Raw genomic sequence first — 11,422 nt, 5'->3', positions numbered from 1 at the left:
GTTATTATGATTATTATTATTTACGCGTCTACTAGGTTTATCAGAAAAATTTCTCGATGTCGTAGACATCGGTTCTGGTCTAGGTAAACGGTTTACAGGTATTTGGTTTGGACGGAAAATATTTTTCCTGGGACCAAACACTTGTGCATTCATCGGGTAATTTTGCCTTCTTTGTGGCATGGGATTTACATTTATAGGTTGACTAGGAAAATTATTATTATAATTATTATTATTGTTATTATATCTTTCATTATTATAATTATTATTGTTATTATATCTGTTATATCTTTGTGTCAAATTGGTTTCTGTTATAATTATTATTATAATGTTGATAGTAGGGATTGTCATTATTATTTCTATTATTTCTTGTTTGAATCGTTTGAACATTGTTATTATTATTATTATATTTAACTCTGGGCTCATAAAATTGGCCGTAAAGTTTTTCAAAATTTTCAAATTCATCAACGTAAGCCATAGCGTCTTCTAAAGAGTTAGGCTTTTTTAAATACATATTAGTACGTATAACACCTGAACATCCCGCTATAAAGGTGTTCAAGGCTGTTTTCTCACAATGATTTATTTGACATCTCTTATCAATTTCGCCTAAATTCAAATTGTTGCTAATTATTTGTATAGTTTGACTTTTTAACAATTGAAGTCTGTTTCCAAAAGCTATGAGATTTTCATTTTTAAATGGTCTGGTTCTAGTTAATTCTTGTAAAATATAATCTAAATCACGTCTATCTGCAAAACACTGTATCAACGCTTCTTTTAATTTAAACCAAGTATTTAATTCTATCCTATTTCCTACCATTAATTCAGCCTTATCAATTAATTTTTCTTGTATACATTCTAATACATGGTTATTAATGTCTTGATCGTTATAAACTGAGTACATCTCTATTAAGTTTTCGCATCTATTTATAAATTTATTTAACGTATTTTTATTTCCGTCCTAAGGTTTAATGTTTTCTAATTTTAATTTGAACAATTCCCAATTTAGGGTATTTGGACTTGAAGTTGCCATTCTTATATAATCTGGATTCTCTTTTAAGTTTAAATTACTGAATGTATTTAATAATTTATCAAAATCGTTCATAAAATTATATTCAAAATTATTAAATTATCTCTTCCTTATTCAAAGTTTTAATAAAGATGGATAATAAAAAGGAATACAAATAATGAGGAAACTTGGCACTCACAGCTATATGAAGTCCTGAAGTTCCTCGTCGAATACGTAGGTCTAGTGCTGAGGTACTGAAGTACTTAGCCGGAACTTTTATCGCACTTTGCGTAAAACTCGCGACCGCACTAATCCTACTGACTGCGCCACTTATAAATTTCGGTTTTCGAAATTTATTTTGAATATTTGAATGAATACAATTAATCTCAAGATCGAACTAATTATAAACATTAAATATCATCAAGTTGTTTACAAAAATCTTATTTATAATAAAATAAATGCTGATACATGTTTACGATATTTGATACAAAATAAAATAAATGCTGATGCATGTTTATGATATTTGATACAATTGTATTGTCTATAAAATGTCTTTCAAGAATTCTTCGCATGTAACTTTGGTGTCTTTTTTGTAACGTTATAAAGTACGAATCAACTAAAAAAACGCCACAGGCGTCATCGACTAGTTATCGTCTGCCTCACTTTAAAATATTCCCTCTCTGTCACTTCAGACTGGTATACCAGTGGCGTAGGTTCTTATTTAAATAAAAATTAATGCAGTTCGCACAAAACATTTATTAGATTAAAAAATACAAAAAAAATATATTTTAAGGATTTAAACATATATTACAGTAGGATATTACTTAGTTAATTATATATATACAGTATCTTATAGAAATAGCAACTGTTTATTATAGAGGTTTGGTGTGCATGGTATGTTTATAATAAACGCAGTTTTTGCAGATGTTGAGTGTAATATTTTATCTATGTCGTTAATTAAAAAAAAACATTATTCGCTATCAGAAACTAGAAACGAATATCCTAGTTCATCCTCTAATGAACTATCAGTATCCTCGCTTTTGTCTTCACTTTCTTCCGATGAACCCGTATTTACTATAAATATTAAGTGATCTAGAGTGTGGTCTAAGATGTGCTCTTTTTGTATAAGGTCATTCTCATATTTTTTAACAAATATTTTAGCAAATATTATACCACTCTTGTTCCGATACCTCCTCAAATTTTTGCCTAGCGAGTGCCTCCGTATCGGACAGTTTAAATGTTGTATTATGCGCAGTCACCCAATTTTTTACTAATGCTCAAATTTTTTCGATCGGGTTTAGTTCTGGATGATAAGGAGGTAAACGTAGTACACGGTGCCCATGTTGTTGTAACAGTTCGTCTAGTTTGTACTTTATGGAGAAGCGAAATTTATTTTCTTGAAAAATGCGGTATAGTTCCGGTTTTGTTAGTTTGAGGTCTGCTGGTAATCCATTTTCTGTTAGCCAGTTTAACATTTCTTCTTTCTTAGAAGCCGTCGTAATATTTTTTTATTGGTACATTATGGTATGCTGCGTTGTCTATAACGAGGACGGACCTTTCAGGCAGATTCGGCAACAATTGCTTTTAAACCCATGTCATGAATTTTGATTATTCATGTCTTTATGGTAATCAACAGTTTTTGTACCTGCAAAAAAAAACAAGTATATATAGTAAGTGAATTATAATTCTATTTTTATTTATCGCAATTTAAATGCAATTGTACAAAAAAATATTTTTTCTATTCTGGCTAAATCTGGTCGACACTGGAATCTGAATATAGATATTGACATTAATATTCATAATTTTCGGTATACGATATGCCGAAATATCGATATTTTAGCCATCACTAATTCTATTTTAAAAAATAAGGGAGAAGGAAATTATTGCGGACTTTGTCAGTTATGACGTGTCTGGCCTTTTCTTAGCTGATTTGTACTTTAACTATGTTAAATATGACGCCTTGGATATATTTTTTAATGGTATATATTTTTTGTATTGCACTTTAATATATTATAATTTCAAAAATATATGATTCATGCTTGATTTACCTATAACAGATTTGTGAATAAAATCATTTTGTTAAATTAGTACCAGTAGTAATATAAATATATTTAACTCAACAATAAGCTCAGTTTTAACATTTCTATATTATTTTGTGGTCAATCCAAAAAGTATATATAGATAATACAATAAATAATATTTTCGTTTATTATAACTTTTGGCTCTCCCAATGTGAAACCAAGACCGGTCCTGGGTTAGTTAGTACTTATCGGTAAGGATGAGGCCATTGTATAAATATCTTAACACAATGATAAAACCGACATAACGATTATAATTAGGTATTTTAGTAGTAGTTAATAGGACAAATTTTTTTTCTTTATAAGAAAGAGTTTTTTTATTTATTGGTCTTATCCAAATTTTCGCATTGATCAGTAACTTTCAATACAAAGCAAAATGAATATAATATTTATATTAAAATCAGATTATTCAAATATATTTGGTACGTATATACTTATTTGTATATTTTTTATTTCTGGTTTTGTTACAATTCTTTTGAATGGTCTTTTTTGTTTGATTTTCAAAACCCTTATTAAAGATAAGTATGAGAGTGTTTTTACCGTTGTTGTGAGCATACCAAAAAATTTCAATGATTTGTAGTTGTTTTTGAGAATGATACACAGGTATGGAATTATCTTAACAGAACTCGAGAAAATTCTGTCATTCCGACGATGATATAAGATACAATTAGGGAAATTCCAAATAAGGGTACTACTAGTCGTTATTCCATTTATGCCCATTATTGAAATGAAATAAGTTCAAGTTTTTGAACATAAAAAAATACTTACCATAACCATTACAATAAATATGTATGTTTACATTGATGTTCCTTATTTCAGGTAATGCCGTTTTGGCAAACCTAAGCCAGAAATAACTAAGAAATAAGCTGATCTGCAGCAAACATTTCAGTGAAAATATTAGTCAATCTAAAAGATTGCCTACTACTGCTGTACCATTCCGCTACAAAAATGATGAAGGTTCAGAAAGTGAATCAGATAAGGAAAATACAAACATATTCAAATAGTGATTTTATTGCCCCGATTCCCGATGGGAATTGGACGTAGGAAGCAGTCATTGCAAGAAGAAAATGGACGGTTGAGAAAGGAACTAACCAATGCTAGGAAAAAAGTCAATAACCTGAATACTCAATTGAGAGCTACAAAAAAAAGGATTATGAAAACGCAACTCTTTGCGAACGTTTTGTATGGAGAAGAAACTCTCACGAATTTTACAAAATCTCTTAATATGCAATTACGACATAAGATGAAATCCCTATAGTTACTATCTGAAAAGAAAACTGCCCTGTCATTATTTTATAAAGGACCTAAGACATACAGATATTTGCGACAAAAAGGGTTTATTTTGCCAGCAATATCAACAGTGAAATCATGGGTTGCCAATTTCCGTTGCAAACCTGGATTAAATAAAAAAAAATTATGCACCTTACTTTAAAGGCGGAGACGATGCTGCCTTACGAGAAGAAATGTATTCTGATGTTCGACGAAATGTCTATTAAGAGGAATCTTGAGAACAACATGAAAACAGATCTGGGCGAGTTTGGAAGAAAGCCTTTCCCTTCCAGTGAAGCTCTAGTTTTCATGATCAGAGGAATCTGGAAAATTCCTATTGCCTACTTTGTATCGAATGGTGGGGTGTCATATGCTTCTTTATGGTGTATAATTACACCATAATTATCCGAACAAACGGATTCATCCAACAATTCAATTCCTTCCGAGATACATTCAAATGATATTGCGACGTTAGAAAATTGTTCTGTAGTATATTGGGGGTTATTTAATTAAAAAATGTTTAGATCGCTTCAATTGCAAAGACTGTAAAGTCAGTTTAGAAGCTTCTGATGACATAAACAGTGGTCAAGAGCTTCTTATATTGAATATTTTATAAGAATTATTATTTAAATGATAAGTGTGCATTGAAAACTCCAACAACATTATTGAAAAATTTTACCATGATAGTACTTAATAGCTTCGACAAAAATATAGGGAAAATTTCAGATAATAAAATAATATTAAATTTGAAAAAGAAAATTGTTGGAAAAATAGAAAAAATTCTTCCCGAGTCGTATGAAACAAATGCAATCTGTTGTAGTCATAGGCAATACATTTTCAATTTATTATTGCCAACTCAGATTTTTGAATATTGTAAAACTTTTTCAAGTTCATTAAAAACTAGACAAACTAAAAAAATTTATAAATTATCAATAATTCAGCATAACTGAACAACCAATATATTTTGTATGTTTCTTATGGTATATTCTTTCTGTTTTTTTTTGGTAAATCAATACACAATCTTTTTTATGTCAACGTTTTGATAGCGTTGATCCAGCTACCATTATGAAGAATAATGTTTTATAAAATTGTTGGTCCCTAGCTGACATTAATGAAAAAATTCTAAAACTAGAACATCAATAATATTACATATATATTATTATTTATAATAAGATGGTTTAAGAGTGATGCAAAAAATTGTCGTACATTTTTCAAGGTCCATTCACAGTAGATTATATTTTCGATAAAAGGTGAATATTGAAATATTTGTATGGATTGTGGTTTGATTTCCAATATTCAACAACAAGAAGAATAATGAATAACTAATAATAATCAACGTTTTTATTTATAGTAGGTGTTTCAATAGTAAATGTGACCCAACTTGACCCAAGAATATCTAGAGGTCATCGCGTACTACATTTGTACTACATTTTTGGGGTTTTACAGTCTTCTTAACGGAGGTTCAGGTTGTTTAGTGGATTTTGTCTATTTATTTCTGTGGTCAAAATTAAGAGCTACTTTGTATATATTTTCTTGATTTCTTCAAGAAAGGACATATTGCTCAATTGAAAAATTCTACAACGTTTTTAATTGAATTATTAGTAGGATATTGTATTATGATACATATAGTATATTTCATCTCGTTACGTTTAAAATATTAGTATAGTTAGAACTTTTTACAAGTTATTGTTTTTATTGTTGTCAAATATATTAATACAGTACGAAAGCAGAACAAAATCAAAAATATTTTTCCCAGGAAGAAAATGGATAAATCACATAAATCAACTGAGAGTTAAAAATACAAACAAAATAGCCTGGACTTATTTTTTCGCCTCTTCAAAATATCATCAAAATATGAATGTTTCAAAAATACATTCATGACCGAGGTTCTGAAATCGCAAATTCATATTATTTCAGTCACCAAAGGAAAGGAAAGTATATATATTTTATATACCTTTATGCAAGGATCCTTCTTTCTATTCCAAATTTAAGTAATTAACAGATTAATGAAAAATTATTTATTTCATTTGCTAGTACTACACGAACGAAAAATTAGTACTGAGATTAAGTTTATTTTCGGTTCGAGATGAATACATGCTATAACATTATTTGAAACACGATATTTCAATCTATCTATTGTAAAGATTCCTATCGAATAGGTAATTTGTGTCACTTTCGTAATAAAAAGTAAAATCGGCAACAATGTACTATCGGTTCGAATTTCGAAGATAAAGAAAACCTCACATTTAGTTGGAATCTTTGCAAAAAAATGTAGTTGTAGAAAATAGTACTGTTTATTTCAGATGGCACTAAGCTACGGGTCATTTTTATGGCACTAAGCTACGGGTCATTTTTATGGCACTAAGCTACGGGTCATTTTTATGAAGAACGAGCGTAAAAGTAACTAGATGGCGTGCAAAATTGCCTCGAATGGTTTTAACTATGGAGTGTAGAGAAGGAGGAACATCTCTTATGGACGGTACGTTTAAAATATGGTCTGAATTCTGTAGGGATAATACGTGGCGCTGATTGTACTATGGGATTGAGATCTGAAGTTAAACACTTATTGTATAAGAAATTATCAAAGTTGTGACTGACGTTTGATTATATTCATGTGAAAAGCTGTGCAATCCTTAATATCTTATTAGATTTTTATTTTTTATTAAGAACTTGATATATTTCTTTACCTGCTTGCATAAGCTAATTACCAATGATATTTTAACAAAACTATAATTATTATATTTGTTGCGGATAGAGTTCAATATTTTATTTCTATGAACCAAAATGTTTTATTTTCAATTATTTTATTATTCTTATTGATATTTTTATATGACTATAACTATTATATTAGTTGCTAATGAAGTTCAATATTTTATTTTTATAAACCGAAATATTTTTTTTATTATTCTATTATTTTTATTGATCTAATTATATCGCTATAATTATTATATTAGTTACGGATAAAATTCAATATTTTATTTTAATCAACCAAAATGTTTTTTTTTATACTATTTCATTATTGTTACATGATTCTATTTTTTTTCATATTAGAATATATGTATTATCTAAACCAAATAAATAGCTAAATAATAAAGTTAATTTAACGAGATTCTGTTTTGTTAATCGTTTCATTATTTTAATACTACTAATTTCATTATCACGGTGCATTATTTAAAGCATTACTATACAGTTATTTTCAAATCAGCGCGTAAAATTCAAGCGAATACCCTCTATAATCAGCGCCACCTATTTTCCCATCAAAAATCAGCTCACATTTTTTAACCCAGAGATGTTCCTCCTTGTCTACACTCCATAGTTTTAACATTGTCACTGTTCTACTATCCTATTCTTTATACAATGGTAATGTCATCTATAAAGCCATTACTTACCGTGTGAATAGACTCTGGAATTCTTATATCATCAACAACGTTTGCCGGAAGTAATAGTTTACCATTAATTATACTAACAAGAATTTTACAATATAAAGTTTCTAACGGAATTGTTAAATTTAAATTTATAAAAGTTAAATCATTCTAAGTCATAATTGCCAAGTAAAATATCAAAATTTTCACTCATTCGAGCATCCATAAATTCGTCATGTATTGTTGTTAGAGCTGAATTTACGAGTTACTTCATGGAAGTTCATGTGAATTGTTTAAGATGAATATTAGATTTATTAACACGTGTTGCAGCCTCTGGAGAGATTATAGTGTTAGATCCACCTGAATCGATTAAAACTTTTAATTTTGATTTCGGCATTATAAAGTAGGGTAATTGAGGGTAGTCTTGATTATTATTAAGATTATGCGGGGGCGGTTGTTCTTCTTGAAGGTTCTCGTGAAAATCCTGAAAATTCTTCTCATCATAGTTTTCTGTTTCGTCTTCGATTCTGGCATTTATATTGAAATTGTATGTTCGTCTAGTAGAAACGTTCATGGACTGATTTCTTTCCTAAATTGTTTATACACCGCTCATAGGAGTGGAATTATTTTGCGATGTTGAGTATTTCTAAAAAGTGGAGTTCAAAAACTACTCGCCAAAACTACAAACCTAATCTTTAGCTTCGTCGAAGATAGCCAACACCCAAATCCGTAGGCAGCAACAGATCCACACTATCCATACTCATCTCGAAAACTGAAGTGGGGTGGAAGCGATCTGATTGAGTTTAATGTAGGAAAGACCCATGCTACTGTTTTTACAAAGAAGGTTGGCACTGCGGCTCAGGATTTGTTCCTGTCTGGACATAAAATATCACCAGATCCGCAAATTTGCCTATTGTTGAGATTGGGAACAATGGCATAGCATAGCATAGGCAGCTTCACAACAACTTTGAGCCCTCTTTAAGACTATAAAGCTATATACTCCGCGACAGCTTTTAATTCTCTACCAGACCCAGATTCGTCCATCTTTGGAATATTGCTAGCACATTTGGAACTCGTTTCTCAAGTACACCCTGAAGATGCTCGACTTAGTACTGACGAAAGTAATTCGACTTATAGACGATCTAGAGTTAACCAGAAACATGGACGGTTTAGAGCATAGAAGAAAGGTCGCCGACCTGACTCTGTTTTACCGATACTACTTTCTTGTGCTTGCTTTTTACATAAAAAAGCGTAAAAAAATGCATTAAGTTCGAAGTCATCTGAATTATCACCATGTTAGCAATTTGGACAGATGTAGAATTATGGCCTGTTGTGATTTTGAGATTCTTATATCGCGAAATCTCTTGTTGTGTTAAATGTACTGCAATAACATGTTCTTTGTGGTCAGAAGATAGGTAAACACAACTGATTAACCGAATGTCAATATAGACGCTTCACGAATCTAGCTCGTGGGAGTTACGATGGAAAGGAGCCTGTCCAATGTGCAACACTTGCAACCGGAAACTAACCTCCTCCTTTTGCCGATGCCTGAATGTATTCGATGTATAGGAGTGTATTCAGCTACAAGGGCGCCAAATATATTACATGTTAATGAAATTTCTTGTAAATATCATCATTTACTTCTTGACGTAAAGCTATCACATCACCAACAAATCATCGTCGATATACATTTCTAACTTCACTGATATGTATCTATTTTGATCTCCAGTAACAACGGTAGCAATGTAAATAATAACATCTGTACAAGGGAAAAGAACTATCAATACTCCACTTTTTTGTACATTGCAATTGTCTTTACATTCCCCAATACCTGTTTTCGGTCACTATGCCCTTCGATATTTTTGAATAATTCAACCCAATAAAAACCGCGGTATAAACCTCCATTCGCTTCACTATAAGGTAACAATTGAAATAATTGTTCAATAATGAATAAACTATTTGAATAGTATAATTGTTTTTGTATAATTTCGTGAAACAATTTCTTCATAATTTCTTATTGTGTTTCATTGAGATATCATATCCCAAACGACCTGAAACGTTAAGGTTAATTGACTGAGATGTATTTAGAATTTGAAATTGGATGTCATCGTCATTGGGAGAAAGATTGTCGATTGTATATCATACTTAAAGTTATGGGTATATTAAATATTCATCAATAAATATAAAAAATTATATATTGTTTGTAGATGGTGTTGAAATATTATTGAGAGTGTTATACAGGGTCATTCATGAGAACTGGATGTTTTTAAAATAATAATAAAAAATTGAATATTTACTTTAAAACAATTTTATTGGTACATAAACACTTGTTAAATCATAGCATTTGTTACCTACTCACTTACGAAAAATTATGTCCGGCAAGTGATGTCTATTTTGGGCAATACATTGTTGTAGCCTTTGATGGAAACTGGCCATAATTCTTTGCAGCATGTCTACAGCAATCTGAGTGACGTGTCGACGAATTGCGATGTTTAGGTCCTCCAAAATACGCGTTTATTGTTGTACACACGCTTCTTCACTCATTACGAATATCAAATTTTCATTTTCTTCAAAAATGGTAAGCATTTGTCGACAAAATTGTAATCGCTGCTGGTAATCTTGTTCTTTTAACTGGTGCACGGCGGCTAGGTTGTGTACCCATCGCAATATTGTGTTTCGAGAAGGGACACTTGCATTATGATGGATATTAAATTGATGGCGGAAATCTTGCTGAACAGCAGTTGCGGATTCATCATTACGCACAAATCTTTCATACGTGTACAAGCGTTGGTCTAGCGTCCACGGTTCCATCTAAATGACTGAAATGTAAATGCTATGAACAAAGGAAACGTTAGGTAGTCACGTGCCCCCCCCCCACCATGAGAGCCCGTGTAAAACCATCCGGTTCCCGTGAATGACCCTGTATTATGCTCTAGCTCTATTATACTACAATTTCTTTAATTTCTTATTTCTTAGACCTTTTGATATATTAATGCACCTAAATGTTCTTGATTTTAGCTAGAAAATAAGAGATCGGATTTTATGTTGAACAGAGCTCATGAGTATTATTGTTCCTCACCGAAATCCCATATAACAATAATAGAATGAACACTGAACAGTAAAAATTTTAATTTAATAGAGTGACCAGGGTGGAAAGATTCTTTATTGGTGAACCGGAAGAAATATACTTTCAATGCCTATACATCAGAGCAGAGGGACGTAAATCCAATTTTCGTCAAATTGAGCCAATCAATGTCGCATGGTATAATAAATGACTGACTGACTGACTTTCCTGAGTAATAGAAAATCCTGTTATGTTCTTCATTTATGAGGATTAAAAGCTTAATTTTAATGATTTTGAAAGAAAAGGTTCTGTTATAAAAAGTTTTGACAGAATATCAATGTAGTTATTATGTAAAATACATCAAGTCCAAACATCTATCTTTCATTTCAATTCACAAGTCCAGCACTTCCCAATTTATGAAGGAAATTGTATTTTTCATAATTGTTATGAATTAGTACAATGGAAATGAAACTATTAAAAAAGACCATTGTCCACATTTTTGTATGTTGGTTTTATGAGTTCTGGAAAGAGAGTTTCAAGTTTTGAAGTTTCCTGTTAAGTTGGTCTCTCTCCCTCTAGCTCTCAAGCACAGACATGTAGACACAGGTTTTTCAATTGTAAGAATATTTACCCAAATTCGTCGGTT

Source organism: Diorhabda sublineata, chromosome X, assembly GCF_026230105.1.
Source record: "Diorhabda sublineata isolate icDioSubl1.1 chromosome X, icDioSubl1.1, whole genome shotgun sequence".
Lineage (NCBI taxonomy): Eukaryota > Metazoa > Arthropoda > Insecta > Coleoptera > Chrysomelidae > Diorhabda > Diorhabda sublineata.
The sequence above is the reverse complement of the archived record's forward strand: the minus strand, read 5'-3'. Positions refer to the sequence as shown.